Genomic DNA, 20,603 nt, shown 5'->3' with positions numbered 1-20,603 from the left:
CAGAACTAAACTTCTCATTAGACTTGCTACTATTATATATGTTAGCAATTAGATGTATATTGAATAAGAACCAATATTATCTGATATAATGGGTCATAAAATGACTAAACAAGAAAACCCTAAGGCCCTACATATAGAGTCCACGCTGGAAAATTATTGCTGGTTATTCTTTTCATAGAATGGTTGATAAAACTTGCCGCCCACTACATCATTGCAATGCATTTCTGACCAAGTTTCAGAGAGAGAGAGGGAACAGAGATCTCACTAGGATAAAAAGCACCTGGCAGTTTTGCTGAGCATACACCAGAAAGGTTAGCATTGTGAAGTATCAGAATAATCCAGGGCTATAGAAATTTAATTTCCAAAATCCCTTACAAAACCTCCCAGTTTATTGCATTCATTTGTTACCAATTTTTAACTTGTCTCCATCTCAAAGAGGGGCTATATAAGGATTGAGATTAAGAACATGGACTCGAGTTATTTTGCCTGGCTCTAACTCTGTCAGCTACAAGCCTTTGAATTATGGTTGGTTTACCTTTCTGTAAAATGGGGATGACATCATAGGGTTGTTGAGATAATTAATGCTCTATTCATATAAAAAGCACCCAATGTTAGATTCTTCATTAGACAATAGGGACCTTGAATATCCCCAGAGCCTGGCACAAAACTGACACAGAATTTTTGTTGAATGAACGAAAGAATGAAGCATAATACACAGAAATATATTTTATTACAAACACCAGCTTGGTAAATTGAATGGAACTTGGTGCAGGAGAACAAAAGTGAACAGCAAATAGCCAGTGTGATGTTAGAAATAGAAGATCCACAGAGCACTTGGATAGAGGGAAGTCACTGAACCAAAACTAAGGATATATATTATTGATCAATTAGTCTGTTAATTAAAAATATTTTTGAAAAAATTTCAAAATATTGATTTCAACATTTTATTAAGAAAAATTCACTTGGTTCTACCAATTCCTCTTTCTCTCAAATTCTAACCTTTCTTTTAGACAGTGGTGTGCTAAAATTCAGTTAACCAAATCTCTGACAACAAAACGAAACAAAACAAAACAAAACCCTCATTTTTAGTATCTCCCAATTTCCACAGTGTAACACTCCCACCAGGCCCATTTCAAGTTACCAACTGTTTAACAGCTGGCTGTTAAAATACCTAAATATTAAAGATTGAATCTCAAGAGGCAGTAAGAGTCAGCTGCAGCAAAATAATGCCTTCACATAATGAATAGTGCTTGAATCGCCCAAATAATCTAGCTTCGTTGCACTGGTAGTAGTATTTTACGTGATGTATCCCACATAACTGTCAATTTATGCTGAGGACACAGGTATTTAGAGATATGTGAAACTAACATTTGTTTGGTACCATGCATCAGGTTCTCAGCGGTGTTTTCTGAGTACATTTTTTCAACTGACCCTCATAAGAATCTACAAAGTATCATTATCATCATTATACTTACAAGGAAACTGAGACTCAGAGATATTAAGTAATTTGCCCAAGGTGGAATAGCTTGTTAGTGATAGAGTTAAATTTGAACCCAGGTCTCTTTCTAAAATAAATACTTATTTCTATACCATTCTTTATGTGTTTGTCCAGGATGAAGACATTGGATAGTTTTTTTCCCATGTACTTTTGAGATACATTCAATAAATATCACGGTTTTCTTGATTAAAATTTCCTTCTCATTATTTGTTGAAGATGCCCCAGATGTCTTGAATAATATAATCCCTGACATATATCCTGTTATAATTAATATGTCTTGATTTCTGAATTTTCAGAGGCTTGCCTTAGATCATTTGGGAGTTTTCTAAGAAAGAGATACTAAGTCAGACAACTTATTTCTGCTTCCTTAATAGTCTTAAGAGACTCATTCTGACATGAGGAAATATATCCAAGATTATTGTTCCAGTATACAGCTTAAGTGCTCTCAGCTGAGATTACAAACTGGGAAGGTCACCTAATAACATTGCTTATTGTTCTGGTCACATTTCAGTGCAGGAAGTTTGATTTTCCCTATTCTTTTTCCAAGAAGATTTTCCACCTGCAAAAACAATTATTTAAGGCAGCATAAGCCAAGAACTAATAAACCAGTGCCACAGACAACTTTCCTCATCAGGACGGCTTTCAGAAATATAGAAACTCTGTGGAAACACAAATATTGTATTTTCATAAGGTATCTGCTTAACTGGATGTTTTAGTAATATTATTTACATAGAGTTCTTCTTTCTTTCTGAAATTAAATTTATTACTATGTTGGATACCTCATCAAATTTCTGAACATATGTGCTATAACCTTCCAGAGCATATTCTTCCTCTTGTATTCTCTCTTTTGCCATATATAAATATGTATACCATACATGCAGACATTTACTTGCAAACTCCTGTAAAGCATTGCATCCAGCCCCTATTTCTGAATGATGATGTTAATTAGAACAAAAATATTGCTTACTAACATATATATTGTGCAAGGTGTTATACTAAGTGTTTTATTTACATACATCAAAATTGTATTAATCATCCCACAATCTTTAGCTGTAGATATTGATACTCTCATTTAAAGTTGGATAAAATATTGATCACTGAGATTCTGAAATCTTCCCAAGGGTACATGACTGATGAGTTCCAGGGTCAAGATCTGAACTAAGACCTATGCAACTCCAAAATACTCTTGTTAACAACCATACTACACTAAGGCAGGAAATTTATTAAAGACTTATTCCATAACCTTAATGTTTACAGTTTCATATATGTACACATTTAAAAAAATCTCAGTGAATTGAATAATGTTTTGTCATGGGTCTGATGATTATGAACCTACATTTCCACAAAGTATTTGTCTTATTTTGTATCCTATTGTAACATCCATGCATACATAAGAGTTGAAGAAATTTAACCTTCATTGATAATTTATTATTAATGTGTTCTTTTCTGTTGTGATGCCTATTTTACATTACTGTGGAAAGTATCATTTTCTTAGGCTGTCGCTTACCAGGCAAAGGTTAAAAAATAATGTCTTTAAGGCACGTAATTACAATAAAAATGCTGCAAAATAAGTTCTAACCCTGAAGGTATGAATGGATGAAAAAGTATTACCAAGAAACATTCATGCTGTCTAAGCCTGGGCTTTGAATAAGTGTTAGGTTGGGTTGAAATGACTCTCCTAAAAACCAATGTGAATGAAACGACTTGTGGGAAATAATTTTGAGGCAGCATGGTCTGTTGGTTGCAAAGACAGCAGGAATTGGACACTCCTTCTTCAGTAATTGCTCATTCAGTAATTGCTCATCCTGATTTCTCTGTAAGGTAAAATTCACTGAGCAGTCATGTTAATTATTTGCCCCAGTGAAGACGACTTGTTGAAATAAGCAACTTGCATTTGCTCGGGGCCTTCAAGCAAATTCTAAGCCTAGGAAATCACTGAAAGCTAGAATGAACAAGTGTAATCTCTGAGTAGAATTTTGAAAAACTTTTCTGTAAAGGAATATAGAATTTCTTTATGTTGGATAGTAGAAAAAAGTTCCTAGTTCTATATTTCATAGATTTAGATTTAGATTCAAAGGTTAGATGTGCCTTCAGATAGAAATTTTTTTGTTCACAGATGGATACAATTCGAGTCCAAATGAATGAATAACTGTGGAAATCTGGCCTGGGGCTAATTGTGTGCATTTAGGAGAATGTGTTTTACAAACCTTGGCAGTCACATTGTGCTATTAGGAAATTCTTGGTAGGAGAAGTTCTTGGAAAACAAATGCATTGCTTTTTTCCTTTAAATGTCAAAAGTACCAAAGATTTCAAGGGCATAGTCTACCCAACGACATGTGACAGCTGGGGTAGGTAGGATGGTCATAAGATTTCTAGATGTGTAACCACCATGCAGCACCAGACCCAAAAAAGGCCCTAGAATTTGGCAAAAATCACAGCTGTTACAATTCCAGAAAAATTTGTAAGTTCCAAACTATCACCTATATAAGTGATAAAACCTGAAGTTTATACCTTATCAATGCTCTTTGGATAAAAACACTGTGAAAGCAAAACGCTCTGATAAAACATAGCATAAGGTGATTTATTAGAACATCATAAATGCATGAGTATGATAAATTTATTTACTACATCTACTGCATTTATTATACAAATGGAATTATTAATAACATGGCTTCATCATCAAAAATCTTGAGTTTGAACCCCATTTCAGCCATTTACCAGCCGTGTAATTTGGGCAAGTTAACTAACTTCTCTGAACCTGTTCCCTTTTCTGTAAAATGGGACAAATTATATACTTATCTCCAGCATATCTACAGAAAATAAATGTTACTAGATGAGAAAATTCATTGCTCACCAAGGTAATAATTCTCAATAAATCATTATAGGGGAAACTTGAAACATCTGATTTTCTAGGGAGAAGTCTCTAATAGATAACAATCATTTGAAAAAGCCTCACAAACTACTCATATATATGTGACCTTCCACTCCAGTATGAAATCACCAGGTTGCATTAAAAAAAATGGTTACTTAGAAAAAATTGTTAGTTTTAACAGTAAAGGATAAAAAGCTACTGCTGATATGCCTATCTCCTACCATCCTATATTTTTTTCAAACCTTCCCTGGTTTATTAATGACAGTTTAATACTTATGATATACTTTTTTTGCTAAATCTTGGTATCCCCTATTAAAATACAGATGACTTTATTCCTTCATCCAGACATTATTTATTGAGTACTAGCAATGATCCAGAGATATAGCACTCAGAACACTTATAGTCTAATAGATGAGAATAACATGTAAACAAATGAGTGTGATACTGTTTGATGAGGATAGAATAGAGGTACAGCCCTGGCACATGTGGGTCAGGGGTGGAGTGTGCTGATAAACCTTCATAGCACAAGAAAACCCTGAGCTGGGTCCTGAAAGAAGAGAAATTCATCAGGCAGATATAAGTGGAATGAAAATCCCAAAATGTACCTTATGTACAAATGCATGGGGCATGACATAGCTTGATAGTTTGGAGGCATAATTACTGGTTTGAGATCACTGGAATATACGATTCCTGTGGGAAATTGATGGGATGATGTATGGCAGATAATCAGAGGCCACATCATACTGGGTTTTCTAAGACAAATAAACATGCTTGGATTTCATCCTGTTGGCATCTGGCATCTGGCATCCATTAAGCAAAGTGTACATGTGTTAGACATTAGTAGTGTCTACCAAATATTTCCGTTCCTCCTCCTGGTCATATGTAAACTTCTACTTTCCAGCCCTTAAATTTAGTGACTTGCTTTGGCCAATTAAATATGAGCAAGAAATAGCATGTGTCACTTCTGGCTGGAAGCTTTTAGATAATTCAGCACTCTCTTTTTCTGCTGTGGCTACTGGCAATGTCATAGATGGTAACTTTTCCGTCAATATGTGTTTCTTCAACCTGACTCCCCCAGTGAGAACAATATGTAGCAGAACTTAAACTGATCCACAGTAAATATGTAGTGTAAGAGAGCAATAAATCTTGAGTTTCAAGCCACCGAGTTTTGGGGGTTGTTTGTTACTGCAGCATAAGTTAGCTTGTCTTTATTATTTCATTGCCAGGTGAACTCCATTGTCCATAGACCATCCTATCTCTGTGATATGTTACCTAAGTGACTTCAAGTGAACTATGTAATCTTTCCAGATCTTAGTTTTATGATCTGTAAAATAAGGCTAATAATATTTGCCTTGTGGAGCTATTGTGTTGGAGGAAGTCATCAAAAGGATGTGATGACTGACCAGCAAGCTGGGCCCAGGCAATCAGAGGCTTCTCGTCCCCTCCCCTGTCCTTGGAATGTACCTTTTGCTCACTGTCCCCACAACCAGAACTGTTTTCAAAGATGCAGCCTTGAGAGAGAAATGTGTTGTCAAGACAGTCTGAACAGTATACGTGACTGAACCCAATTAAAGACCTTTATATAGGCTTTTAAGATTCTGGTGGGCAGGTGAAGAGATTACTGGTTTTGTGGCACCCAAGACAAGCCTTGTATGTAAGTTCTCTCTATTATTAAAACTGCCATCTACCAATCTGGAGTGTTCTGCATCTTTCATCGGTCCTCCTTGCCCTTCATCAACAGGAAGTACTTTATCATTGTCTGATACCCATGTAATGGTTACTCATTAAATAGATGCTGTAACCACCATTATTAATGTTGCTAATATTTCCACTTCACTCATCTCAACCTCTCAACTCTTGGTGCTCAATTTCTGTAACAGACAATCAATTTAGTGACCATTCACAGTCTCCCATTGAACTTTAAGTTCTATAATTCTGTTATTGATGTCTCAGCAATTTTTGAGTTCCACTGATCTAATGATGGTCTTGACGTTCTCAGTTCTCTAAGATTTCTAGTTACAACTTCACTCTTGAAATACTAACAGCTAGTTAAGTGTTCCCATTCACGAATGTATACTTTTATATTTTTTGTCAATAATTTTACTTTAGGATGTGAGTCCTCAGTATCTATGAACTATGCATAGAACTAGCAATGCTACAAATTGTATGACTCTATTTGTATATAGATGGGTGATGACAGGATAAAAATCATTAGATTGTCTTGTTAAGAATAAACTACAGTTATTAGGCTAAGAGATCCCTAAATGAAATGATGCTGAAACATGGTGTGTGTGTGTGTGTGTGATACAGAGAGAGAGAGAGGAGAGAGAAAACACATGATGGTGATGTGGTTTAGTTGCAGAATTAAGTTTTTCTTCCTATCTGTTTGTTTTCGGACATTCAAATCATTAATACAGAATTATTAAAATGTAAAGAAAATTACTGAATGAAATATAAAATCAGAAACCTGAACACATGAGTCTTACTAGTAAGTTCCTGGTGAATCTGATTACCTTTGGGTATTTTATCTAAATGATTCTGTGGCTAATTAAAGGAACAAAAATTATATCTTAAGTGCCAGTCACAACTGACTGCATATAGCTACTTAACAAGTTGTACTGAGATAGATTTTAAGGCTAACTTAACTAGTAATGGCTGCAGTGGGCACAGGATGGACCCATGACTTGATAAACCTGTCAGCTATAAAGCAGGTTAGGTCTTTATAGGTCAGGTCTTAATGCCTGCAGTATCCACATGTCACCACTTGAGGGCGCTCTCTTCATCAGCTATACACAACAGATTTTTTTCCTTCTGTATAATTCGTTCTTTCTTAAGGGAAAATATAATTAATCATGCTACATCCTATATTTTTGAGTCATGCAAGATCCATATCATATAAAATGCATTCCAAATAACTATAGGTAACTCAAATTTAATTTTAGCCAGCCAGATATATTGATGAATATGAGGTTATGGAGGCTAAGGCTAAGGGCCAAATTTTGCTGGATGGATTTGTGATTATGGAGCTCACTGGTAATCATAAATGTAGCTGTGTATTTGGTATTTTTCTGTATGTAAAGTATGGAGGTGTAAAAATCAGAAAAAAATTCAGACTGCTTCTGTCAGAAGAGCTCTGTATCTGTTGAAATCCAATACGTGATGGACAGGCGCCATTTGTTTGACTTTTACTGGTTATTAAGTCATGCCAATATATAGGACCATTCGAAAGATAAGGCAACCTAGTGGTATCCCTTGCAGTGAGAATCAGTTAAAATCTAGACATATATATATATATATATATTTTAAAGGGACAGGCTTTTAGAATGTTAAATGCTAGAGGAGATTCAATGCCAACTCAGAAGCTTACAAAATGATTCCTCAATGGCTGTGACAACATTAGGAAGTGTATCCAACTTCCGTAAGAATTCCACTAAGAAGGGCATAGACTAAGGTCATTTATGGCAACAAAGGACAAATTTACTCAAGGCATATACCAGGGACTAGTTTAGTACAAGGAAAATAAATGTGACCACAGAATCAATAACGACATTCACAAACAAGAAGAGAGACAGGCTGTTTGTCAACCAGTGAAAAGCCAAGGGAAACAAAGTCATGAGGAAAAGTCAGGAGAGCTGAATTCACCTCAGATAAACTCAGCGGCTTATTCAAAGTGTCCTGTGGACAGTGCTGATACTGATTTCACTAAAGCTTAAAAGGACAGACCAGAGACCAGTCACCTGTGTACATACCCAAAGGCATAGTTGTCACTTCGGTTTTTGTCACTTGTTTATGTGGCTTGGCAATTTCAAGAGCCAGATTCTTTTTTTTCATCCATGAGCTTATCAGCTACTCACTGTTGCCAGAATTTTCTCCAAGAGTATGATTTCATTTTTAGAACTTTTGAACTCTTTAAATGCAGCCTTTTTATATCAAAGTTTTGAGCTCTTTTAAATGCTGCTTTTTGACAAAGAATGCTTAATCATTTACCTAAATGAGTACATGCTAAGGACCTAGAATCTCAGAAGGTTAGAGATGGAAGTGCAGGTCGCCCCCAGAGAGAAGTGGTTGGAAAAGGTCACTCATATTTGTTAAGGTGTCTTTGAAAGACCAGGTTTAGATAGGCATAGAATAGGATGAGTGTGAACATTTATTAGGGTAGAAGGGAATAGGTTTTTGAGCCTGGGGACACTAAAGACATTTGACTATTTTATAATTATTCCCAAACATGACATCATTAAAAATTGTCCTTTGTGTATTGTAATTTTCTTGACCCTTAGGGTTGGTGGAGTTAAAGAACAACTATCCTGAAATAAGCATCATTTCATTCTAAATTAGGCAAATAAATGCCAACTATTTATATTACTGTGTCTAGATATGTAATTTGAGGTGTTTGGAGATTTATAGGGCATCACGGAGAAACAATTGAAATAATTAAATGTCTGGGAAATTGATTTTTGCATATAGGGTAAAGCACTGAGATCTTTGGGTTCGTGTAAAATCGGACCACTGATTACCGTAAGTATTTGAAATTATATTGCACAAAGTTAAAGTGGTGGGTTGTACCTCTTCCCCATAACACCCTACTTAAAGTATGAAATTTGCTTTTGAGATTTTTCTAGAGCCACCATTGGAGGCTTTGTTTTCTTTCTTCAGTAAGAATTTGTGATAGAAACAGAGCTTACAATGAGATAGCAGGGGTTGAAATTAGACAATACAAAGAAGTACAGTTCATGTTTTTTTTAATTACAAATTTTTTTAAACATCTTTATTTGAGTATAATTGCTTTACAATGGTGTGTTAGTTTCTGCTGTATAACAAAGTGAATCAGCTATACATATACATATATCCCCATATCCACTCCCTCTTGTGTCTCCCTCCCACCCTCCCTATCCCTCCCCTCTAGGTGGTCACAAAGCACGGAGCTGATCTCCCTGTGCTATGAGGCTGCTTCCCACTAGTATTTCATATTTTTAATGTGAAAATTCATTTGTACCTATGAATATTTAATAACATGATTGGAGGGAAATGAAAGGATTTGCAGACATCATAGTTGAATTCCCTTTTCATGTGCATTGTCCTGATTTTCTATTGAATTTATTAGAGTGAATCTACTCCTTTCCATAATTATTTGATGATTTTAGCCACAATTACAACCAACTAAGCACAATTTCTCCTCCTTTACTATCAGGCATGACATTTACTTGCAGAAAGACTTTTACTTAATTTCACTGCAACTTTTTCCCCTAACTCTATTGAGGTAAGATTGACAAATAAAAATTACATATATTTAACGTGTATAATGTGATAATATTATATACATGTACATGGTGAAATGATTACCACAATGTAACTAATTAACATTTCTATCCTCTCATTTATTTACCATTTGTGTGTATGTAGTGAGAAAACTTGATATGTGCTCTCTTAGCAACAAGATATAGTTCCTATTCTGAAAGAATTACTGTTGCAACTGTGTTGAGAATAGATTCTAAAAGGGTAGGAGAAGCAAGCAGTTCAGTTGGGGGCTACTGTGAAACTCAGGTGAGAAATAATAGTGATTGTAACCCAGGTACTTGCAGTGTAGATCATGACAAGTGACTGAATTCTGGATATATTTTGAAGGTAGTGGTATTATGAGTTACTGATGATCTCATATGTGGCATGTGACAAACAGAGGAGTAAAGGATGATTGGAATAATGTTTATCCTCTGTTTATTATTAAAAAATAGATTTTATATGAAAACATCAAAGATAATGCCTGGAAACAGTGGGCAAGCCAATGTTTGTTTTTAAAGGCCTATTCTTCTGGAAGAGCAGAAGTAATTTGATGTTAAACTGTTTCTGAAAATGTTTTGTTTTATATTGTAGACAAGTCAGAGGGTTAAGCCACAAATGAATATTTTTCCATATGCAACTGTTTGATTTTATTTATACAGCAAAGACAATTTTTGGAGGGAAAATCCTGTTGATTCGTAAAATGTCACAACATTAACAATTTAGTGGATACTTAATACTTTGCAGATATGCAACCTAATCTCACATGATACTTGCAACTCCATTAGGCAATAGTATTGCTACAGTACTAGTTGAGAAAATCATCATTAGAGAAATTAAATAATTTGCCTTGAGCTACATTGTTTTTAATTACTGAATCTGGGATTTGAACCTATTTTATCTGATTCCAGCATCCATATTATGTAACTGCCAAACCAATTTACTATGCTACCTATTACACACATTTAATCTGAGTGTATTAAAAACTTAAAAACAAAGAAATTTAGAGTTGATTTGTTACATTCAGGGGTAAATCATAAGTTACCTTGCATCTGCTAACAGTGTGCTCAAAACTGAGGTATACTGATCACCAGGGAATCAGGGAGAGTCTGTTCTATGGTCAGGTGGTCAATATGATGATCATTTTGATCATGTCCATGATCACTTAAATACTAAGGAAAAATAGAAATATAATGTTTATGCTAATGAATAGAATAATATTCTTCCATATGGTTTTCTGATTTTAATTCTGGGTCCTCAAATATATTCTGTCTTTGCTCACTCTGTAGTGTTGGTGTCAGTCCTGTCTGCTATGAAGGCTTAAGTTTACCTTTTAAACCTCTGCTTTAGGCTCAGAAACCTTTACACAATTGTCATGCATAACGGGCAGGCAGGATAAAACTCCCAGCTCAAACTTTCCTAGAAGTAGACTATTAATGAAGTTTGTGGGTGCAGAAGAAGTTTTTGACAGAGAGGAGAAGCTTCCTGGGAAATCTTCTGACACCCCAAACATATCTCCAGTAACTTTCAGGGTATTGGGTAAGTCACTTGATACCACACTGGTATGTTTACAGGTGGGTCAGATAATATCAAACTGGTAATTTTCTTTTTGAGATGAAGACATTTATTAATCGTCCTTGAAAACAAAATGCAGAATTTCCAAGGATATGCTTTGAAAAGATGTCAGACTCTATTGCATCTCTTTTGTGTTATTAAATGACTATATATTCTTATCTAAGCCTCTTATTTTAGACAAAATATTAATAATTATTTTTGGTGTTTGTGTAGAATTGTATTTCCTTGTCTGGGTTGGAAAGTGAAGAAGTTCAGCATGAAAACCTCACATATTTCCAAGCAGGATGGGCTATTGGGTGGTATTCTGCTGAAAACAGTCTGATGTTTTCTGGTTGTAAGTCAAAGTACAAAAGTCCTTATCAATGTACAGGGCCTGCATACCTCTTTGGCGGGTCATCTTCTACTTCTCTTTCCCTTGTTCACCCACTCTAGTCACACTAGTGTTCTGGCTTTTTCTCTGAGTTTGGCAGGTTCTGTTCTACTTCACAGCTTTTGCAATTTCAGCCACTCCTCCGGGAGTATTCTTCTCCTGGAGCTTTGTATGCCTTACTCCTTCCCACCATTCAGCTCTCTGACCAACCTCACCTGCTCAAAGAAGACTTCTTTGACCCCCTAAATTATGTATCTTCTCTCCCTCTGTCATTCTGCCAGCTTTTTTCTTTATAAGTTTCTTTAATATCTATATTTTACTGCATATTATTTGTTAATTGCCTGAGTGCACCCCTAAAATATATTTGCACGAGGAGAGGAACTTGGTCTTATTGTCATAGATGTTTATCCCCAGCACCTCTATTATATGCATGACTTGTAATAGATAATCAAAAATATTCATTGAATAAAAGGAATGAAGTGAAGGTAATTTCTTGGTCAATGGATAAAAATAATTGAGATTTACTGCATTTTGCATTCTGAATGACCCACATGACTTTAATATTTTTTTAAAATATACATCATATATAAGAAAGAAAATCTGAAGAGGTATCCAATTAAAGCCTCCTCTCTGATTCATTGAGAAGTCAGAAAATGTGTTCCTACACTCAAGTATATTATTAGCAGTTGCTTAATTTTTGTGTCAAATTATTTAGAAATCCCTCAAAACTCTCTCTCACAGAACCATGTTTTATTTTTCTAGCACTTGTTTTACCCTAATTTCCTCAAATGAAATAAATTTTCATTTATTTATTTTCTGCCTAGTTTCACTGTAATGTAATTTCAATGAGAGTAGGTCTCTTGCTATTTTTATTTTTGTTCACACCTATGTTCCTAGTACCTCGAACAATTCCTGGCACAAAGGAGATTAAAAAGCTATTCTTTGAATGAATATCTTTGGAGCAGAGTTCAGGCAATAGCAAGGTAAGTTCTTTTACTTTAGCTATGTTACTTAGTCTATGATTTGCTGTTCTTGGGTCTTTCACAGAAAGAATTGGCTATGTTTAGATGAGTGGTAAAGGGTGTGATAGCATATGTGATACTAGTAAAAACAGAGACATAAAAGTTAGGAAAAGCAAGCAAAAAATAATGGCCTTTACTGCCTCAGGAAATGAAATAAAATACAACAATAAATTATATGCCTGTAAAAGAGATTTAATAGGAAAAGTAAAGAAATTCAAATTCCAAAGGTATTACTGTTGCTATACATTTTCCTTAGTGTACATGATATAATCCACAGATGCCTTCATAGTAGAACCAAACACTTGAGTAAAAGAACATGGAATAAAATTTTGATTCATTTGAAGACGTATACAAATCAATGTTCTAGGAGGAAGACGTTTCAGAGGTTCATACCAGAAGATATAAAATTTGAATCTAGTCACTCAAAATTTAAACCAAAAGTTGTATTAATTCCATTTGACTGTTCTCCAAATTCTCTTTCTGCCCCCCAAACACACATACCAATGCTACTATATCACAGTTAGACATAGTGTTATGGTTCCTGAGAGAGTAAAGTCTCCATTCTCTCCTTTATGTGAAGGTAGGATGGAGCCACATGTCTAATTCTGACAAATGGACAGTGAGAAGTATCATGTGTGCCATTATCTGGTTATGGCAATTAACCACAAGAAGTTTCATGTGTCCCCTTACTCTCTCTTATCCTGATGCTGGGACTTTGGATGCCTTGAGGTCCAGAGGTAGCACATGAAAGTCATATATCACACCTGTATCAGAATGTAATGCCATGTAAGAAATAGTCTTCTATTACATAAGACACTAATATTTGGGGGACTATTTATTACCACAGCATGCTGAGCCTATTACAAGTAATACCGTGACTCTTGATTAATATCTAAATAATTGTACATTCAATACACACACACACAGGCACACACAAACACATATAATTATTAAAATATAACAAGAAGATTAATAATCGTTGTATCCTTTTTTTTTTAAACAGCTTTATTAGAGTAAAATTGCTTTACAATGGTGTGTTAGTTTCCGCTTTATAACAAAGTGAATCAGCAATATGTATACATATATCCCCAAATCTCCTCCCTCTTGTATCTCCCTCCCACTCTCCCTATCCCACCCCTCTAGGTGGTCACAAAGCACCGAGCTGATCTCCCTGTGCTATGCGGCTGCTTCCCACTAGCTATCTATTTTACATTTGGTAGTGTATATATGTCCATGCCACTCTCTCACTTCGGCCTAGCTTACACTTCCCCCTCCCCGTGTCCTCAAGTCCATTCTCTATGCCTGTGTCTTTATTCCTGTCCTGCCCATGGGTTCTTCAGAACCATATATATATAGATAGATAGATAGATAGATATTTTTTTAGATTCCATATATATGTGTTAGCATACGGTATTTGTTTTTCTCTTTCTGACTTACTTCACTCTGGATGACAGACTCTAGGCACATACACCTCACTACAAATAACTCAATTTCATTTCTTTTCATGGCTGAGTAATATTCCATTGTATATATGTGCCACATCTTGTTTATCCATTCATCTGTCCATGGACACTTAGGTTGCTTTCATGTCTTGGCTATTGTAAATAGTACTGCAATGAACATTTTGGTACATGTTTATTTTTGAATTATGGTTTTCTCAGGGTATATGCCCAGTAGTGGGATTGCTGGATCATATGGTAGTTCTATTTTTAGTTTTTTAAGGAACTTCCATAGTGTTCTCCATAGTGGCTGTATCAATTTACATTCCCACCAACAGTGCAAGAGGGTTCCCTTTCCTCCACACCCTCTCCAGCATTTGTGGTTTGTAGATTTTCTGATGATGCCCATTCTAACTGGTGTGAGGTGATACCTCACTGTAGTTTTGATTTGCATTTCTCTAATAATTAGTGATGTTGAGCAGATTTTCATGTGCTTCTTGGCCACCTGTATGTCCTCTTTGGAGAAATGTCTATTTAGGACTTCTGCCCATTTCTGGTTTTTTTTTTTTTTTTTTTTTTTTTTTTTTTTTTGGTGTTGAGCTGCATGAGCTGCTTGTAAATTTTGGAGATTTGTCAGTTGCTTCATTTGCAAATACTTTCTCCCATTCTGAGGGTTGTCTTTTAGTCTTGTTTCTGCTTTCCTCTCGTCCTCTCGTGTGCAAAAGGTTTTAAGTTTCATTAGGTCCCATTTGTTTATTTTTGTTTTTATTTCCATTTCTCTAGGAGGTGGATCAAAAAGGATCTTGCTGTGATTTATGTCATAAAGTGTTCTATTTTTTCCTCTAATGGTTTTATGGTGTCTGGCCTTACATTTAGGTCTTCAATCCATTTTGAGTTTATTTTTGTGTATGGTGTTAGAGAGTGTTCTAATTTCATTCTTTTACATGTAGCTGTCGAGTTTTCCCAGCACCACTTATTGAAGAGGTTATCTTTTCTCCATTGTATATTCTTGCCTCCTTTATCCAAAATAAGGTGACCATATGTGTGTGGGTTTATCTATGAGCTTTCTATGCTGTTCCATCGATCTCTATTTCTATTTTTGTGCCAGTACCATACTGTCTTGATTACGGTAGCTTTGTATTATAGTCTGAAGTCAGGGAGCCTGATTCCTCCAGCTCTGTTTTTCTTTCTCAGGATTGCTTCTGCTATTCGGGGTCTTTTGTGTTTCCAAACAAATTGTGAATTTTTTTGTTCTAGTTCTGTGAAAAATGTCATTGGGAGTTTGATAAGGATTCCATTGAATCTGTAGATTGCTTTAAGTAGTATAGTCACTTTCACAATGTTGATTCTTCCAATCCAAGAACATGGTATATCTCTCCATCTGTTTGTATCATCTTTAATTTCTTTCATCAGTGTGTTATAGTTTTCTGCATACAGGTTTTTTGTCTCCATAGGTAGGTTTATTCCTAGGTATCTTATTCTTTATTATTGCAGTGGTAAATGGGAGTGTTTCCCTAATTCCTCTTTCATATTTTACATCATTAGTGTATAAGAATACAAGAAATTTCTGTGCATTAATTTTGTATCCTACTACTATACCAAATTCACTGATTAGCTCTAGTAGTTTTCTGGTAGCATCTTTACGATTCTCTATGTATAGTATCATGTCATCTGCAAACAGTGACCGATTTACTTCTTTTCTGGTTTGGATTCCTTTTATTTCTTTTTCTTCTCTGATTGCTGTGGCTAAAACTTCCAAAACTATGTTGAATAATAGTGGTGTGAGCGGACAAACTTGTCTTGTTCCTGATCTTCGAAGAAATGGTTTCAGGTTTTCACCATTGAGAAGAGTTTGAGAAGGATAAGTGTTAGCTCTTCTCTAAATGTTTGATAGAATTCACCTATTTGTTTGTTGGAAGATTTTAAATCACTGTTTCAAGTTCAGTGCTTGTGATTGGTCTGTTTATATTTTCTATTTCTTTCCAGTTCAGTCTCAGAAGATGTGTTTTTCTAAGAATTTGTCCATTTCTTCCAGGTTGTCCATTTTATTGGCATACAGTTGCTTGTAGTAATTTCTCATGATCCTTTGTATTTCTGCAGTGTCATTTGGTACTTTTCCTTTTTCATTTCTAATTCTGCTGATTTTAATCTTCTCCCATTTTTTCTTGATGAGTCTGGCTAATGGTTTATCAATTGAGTTTATCTTCTCAAAGAACCAGCTTTCGGTTTTATTGATCTTTGCTATCATTTCATTCATTTATTTTTCATTTATTTCTGATCTGAGTTTTATGACTTCTTTCCTTCTGCTAACTCTTGGTATTTTTGTTCTTCTTTCTCTACTTGCTTTAGGTGTAAGGTTAGGTTGTTTATTTGAGATGTTTCTTGTTTCTTGAGGTAGGATTGTATTGCTATAAACGACCTTCTTAGAACTGCTTTTGCTGCATCCCATAGGTTTTGGGTCGTTGTGTTTTCATTGTCATTTGTTTCTAGGTATTTTTTGATTTCCTCTTTGATTTCTTCAGTGATCTCTTGGTTATTAAGTAGTGTGTTGTTTAGCTTCCATGTGTTTGTATTTCTTACTAATTTGTTCCTGTAATTGAAATCTAGTCTCATAGCATTGTGTTTGAAAGGATACTTGATATAATTTCAATTTTCTTAAATTTACCAAGGCTTGATTTGTGACCCAAGATATGATCTATCCTGGAGAATATTCCATGAGCACTTTGGAAGGATGTGTATTCTGTTGTTTATGGATGGAATGTTCTATAAATATCAATTAAGTCCATATTGTTTAATGTATCATTAAAGCTTGTGTTTCCTTATTTATTTTCATTTTGGATGATCTGTGCATTGGTGAAAGTGTGGTGTTAAAGTCCCCTACTATGATTGTGTTACTGTTGATTTCCCCTTTTATGGCTGTTAGTATTTGCCTTATATATTGAGGTGCTGCTATATTGGGTGCATGAATATTTACAATTGTTATATCTTCTTCTTGGATTGATCCCTTGATCATTATATAGTGTCCTTGTTTGTCTCTTGTAATAGTCTTTGTTTTAAAGTGTATTTTTTCTGATAAGAGAATTGCTACTCCAGCCATCTTTTGATTTTCATTTGCATGGTATATCTTTTTCCATCCCCTCACTTTCAGTCTGTATGTGTCCCTAGGTCTGAAGTGGGTCTCTTGTAGACAGCATATATACGGGTCTTGTTTTTGTATCCATTCAACCAGTCTATGTCTTTTGGTTGGAGCATTTAATCCATTTACATTTAAGGTAATTATCGATATATATGTTCCTATTACCATTTTCTTAATTGTTTTGGGGCTATTATTGTAGGTCTTTTCCTTCTCTTGTGTTTCCTGCCTAGAGAACTTCCTTTAGCATTTGTTGTAAAGCTGGTTTTGTGGTGCTGAATTCTCTTAGCTTTTGCTTGCATGTAAAGCTTTTAATCTCTCTGTCAAATCTGAATGAGATCTTTGCTGGGTAGAGTAATCTTGGTTGTAGGTTTTTCTCCTTCATCACTTTAAATATGTCCTGACACTCCATTCTGGCTTGCAGAGTTTCTGCTGAAAGATCAGCTGTTAACCTTATGGGGATTCCCTTATGTGTTACTTGTTGTTTTTTCCTTGCTGCTTTTAATATTTGTTCTTTGTATTTAAATTTTGATAGTTTGCTTAATATGTGTCTTGGTGTGTTTCTCCCTGAATCTATCCTGTATGGAACTCTCTCTGCTTCTTGGACTTGATTAACTATTTCCTTTCCCATATTAGGGAAGTTTTCAGCTATAATCTCTTCAAATATTTTCTCAGTCCCTTTCTTTTTCTCTTCTTCTGGGACTCCTATATTCGAATGTTGGTGCATTGACTGTCATCCCAGAGGTCTCTGAGACTGTCCTCAAATTCCTTTCATTCTTTTTTCTTTATTCTGCTCTGCAGTAGTTATTTCCACTATTTTATCTTCCAGGTCACTTATCCGTTCTTCTGCCTCAGTTATTCTGCTATTGATCCCTTCTAGAGAATTTTTAATTTCATTTATTGTTTTGTTCATCACTGTTTGTTTGCCCTTTAGTTCTTCTAGGTTCCTGTTAAACTTTTCATGTATTTTCCCCATTCTATTTCCAAGATTTTGGATCATCTTTACTATCATTATTCTGAAATCCCTTTCAGGTAGACTGCCTATTTCCTCTTTATTTTTTATGTCTGGTGGGTTTTTGCCTTGCTCCTTCATCTGCTGTGTGTTTCTGTTTCTCATTTTGCTTCACTTACTGTATTTGGTGTCTCCTTTTCACAGGCTGCAGGTTCGTAGTTTCTGTTGTTTTTGGTGTCTGTCCCCAGTGGCTAAGGTTCGTTCAATGGGTTGTGTAGGCTTCCTGGTAGAGGGGACTAATGCCTGTGTTTTGGTAGATGAGGCTGGATCTTGTCTTTCTGTTGGGCAAGTCCACATCTTGTGGTATGTTTTGGGGTGTCTGTGGCCTTATTATGATTTTAGGCAGCCTCTGTGCTAATGGATGGTGTTGTGTTCCTGTCTTGCTAGTTGTTTTGCATAGGGTGTCCAGTATTGTAGCTTGCTGGTCATTGAGTGGAGCAGGGTCTTGGCATTGAGGTGGAGATGTCTGGGAGATTTTCACCGTTTGATATTACATGGAGCTGGGAGGTCTCTTGTGGACCAGTTTCCTGAACTTGGCTCTCCCATCTCAGTGGCACAGCCCTGATGCCTGGCTGGAGAACCAAGAGCCTGTCCTCCACACAGCTCAGAATAAAAGGGAGAAAAAGAAAGAAAGAAAGAATGAAAGAAAGAAAGAAAGATGATAAAATAAAATAAAGTAAAACAAAATAAAGTTTTAAAATAAAAAATAATTATTAAGAAAACAATTTTTTTAAAGTAATTAAAAAACAAACAAACAAAAAAAACGGACAGACAGAACCCTAGGACAAATGATAAAAGCAAAGCTATACAGAGTAAACCACACACAGAAGCATATACATACACACTCACAAAAAGAGAAAAAGTGAAAAATATATATATATCGTCACTCCCAAAGCCCACCTCCTCAATTTGGGATGATTCATTGTCTATTCAGGTATTCCACAGATGCAGGGTACATCAAGTTGATTGTGGAGATTTAATCTGCTGCTCCTGAGGCCGCTGGGCAAGATTTCCCTTTCTCTTCTTTGTTTGCACAGCTCCTGGGGTTCAGCTTTGGATCTGGACCCGCTTCTGCGTGTAGGTTGCCTGAGGGCGTCTGTTCTTCGCTCAGACAGGATGGGGTTAAAGGAGCAGCTGTTTCGGGGGCTCTGGCTCACTCTGGCCTGGGGGAGGGAGGGGTACGGATGCGGGGTGAGCCTGAAGCAGCAGAGGCCGGCGTGACGTTGCACCAGCCTGAGGCGCACCGTGCATTGTCCCGGGGAAGTTGTCCCTGGATCTCAGGACCCTGGCAGTGGCGGGCTGCACAGGCTTCCGGGAGGGGAGGTGTGTATAGTGACCTATGCTCACACACAGGCTTCTTGGTGACTGTGGCAGCAGCTTTAGCGTCTCATGCCTGTCTCTGGGGTCCGCGCTGATAGCCGCGGCTCGCACCCTTCTCTGGAGCTCCTTTAAGCAGTGCTCTTAATCCCCTCTCCTCACGCACCAGGAAACAACGAGGCAAGAAAAAGTCTCTTGCCTCTTCGGCAGCGCCACACTTTTCCCCGGACTCCCTCCTGGCTAACCGTAGCACACTAGCCCCCTTCAGGCTGTGTTCACGCAGCCAGCCCCAGTCCTCTCCCTGGGATCTGACCTCCGAAGCCTGAGCCTCAGCTCCCAGCCCCCACCTGTCCCGGCGGGTGAGCTGACAAGTCTCTCGGGCTGGTGAGTGGTGGTCGGCACCGATCCTCTGTGCAGGAATCTCTCCGCTTTGCCCTCCGCACCCTTGTTGCTGTGCTCTCCTCCATGGCTCCGAAGCTTTCCCCCTCCGCCACCCACAGTCTCTGCCCATGAAGGGGCTTCCTAGTGTGTGGAAACCTTTCCTCCTTCATGGCTCCCTCCCACTGGTGCAGGTCCTGTCCCTATTCTTTTGTCTGTGTTTTTTCTTTTTTTCTTTTGCCCTACCCAGGTACGTGAGGAGTTTCTTGCCTTTGGGGAGGTCTGAGATCTTCTGCCAGTGTTCAGTAGGTGTTCTGTAGGAGTTGTTCCACGTGTAGATGTTTTTGTGGAGAGGAAGGTGATCTCCGTATCTAACTCTTCCGCCATCTTGAAGCTCTTCTGTGTTGTATTTTTTAGATGGGGTTTGTTCAAAAGAAAGGCGCATATTGCCATCACATGTTTAAATCTCTGACAATTATTATGTAGATATTTAGGAAGTAACCTTTTAAAACTGTGAATTGGAAAAATAATACACCATAAACTTCATTTCTCTATGAATTCAGTCCAATGAAAAAATATCACAAACCAACCAATATGGTCAGACTGATTTTTTAAAATTTTATTTTTTTATTGAAGTATATTTTTAATATAACAGAATGGTAGTCTTTGGAAAGGAAAATAAATTTTTCTAGCTTTTACTGATTTCTCCACCA

This window comes from Aethalodelphis obliquidens, unplaced genomic scaffold, assembly GCF_003676395.1.
Source record: "Aethalodelphis obliquidens isolate GAN/ISIS:26980383/991018 unplaced genomic scaffold, ASM367639v1 scaffold67, whole genome shotgun sequence".
NCBI classification, from domain to species: domain Eukaryota; kingdom Metazoa; phylum Chordata; class Mammalia; order Artiodactyla; family Delphinidae; genus Aethalodelphis; species Aethalodelphis obliquidens.
Note: the sequence above shows the minus strand (reverse complement) of the source record.